Raw genomic sequence first — 596 nt, forward strand, 5'->3', positions numbered from 1 at the left:
TCCTCCCCCTCCCCAGCCAGAGTGACAGCTGCTGGTTTGGGGGGATGCAGGGAACCTATCTGGGGAAGGGACAGAGTGGGCCTGGCAGTCTGAGGCCTCAGGGGGCTGGTCTTTCCTTTAAAAGGAAGACTGGTCCTACTCGGTTTTGCTCAGTGGGTAGTGTTGGCCTGCCGACTTGATTCCTGGGTTTGATTATGGTCAAGGGCACATCCATCTACCTCAGTTGTAGGCTCAATCCCCAGCCTCTGTTGGGGTATGTGCAGGAGGCAACCAATCGATCACATCAATGTTACCCTCTCTGCGTCTCTACCCCTCCCTTCCATTCTCTCTAAAAAGGAAATGGAAAAAATATCCTCAGTTGAGGATTAACAACAACAAAAAAGCATTAGAATCGAGTTAGAAAGAAAGAGTCTAACTGATGTCCCTCTATCTATATCCTGACAGGGAGGAAAAGTACCTACACTAATAAAAGAGAAGCATGCAAATTGGTGTCACTCCACTACACCCACCAGCCAATCAGAGTGACTATGCAAATTAACCCAACAAAGATGGTGGTTAATTTGCACACACAGTCATGGAGCAAAGACTGAAGGCTC

The sequence above is a fragment of the Myotis davidii genome, unplaced genomic scaffold (genome assembly GCF_000327345.1).
Source record: "Myotis davidii unplaced genomic scaffold, ASM32734v1 scaffold261, whole genome shotgun sequence".
NCBI classification, from domain to species: Eukaryota; Metazoa; Chordata; class Mammalia; order Chiroptera; family Vespertilionidae; genus Myotis; species Myotis davidii.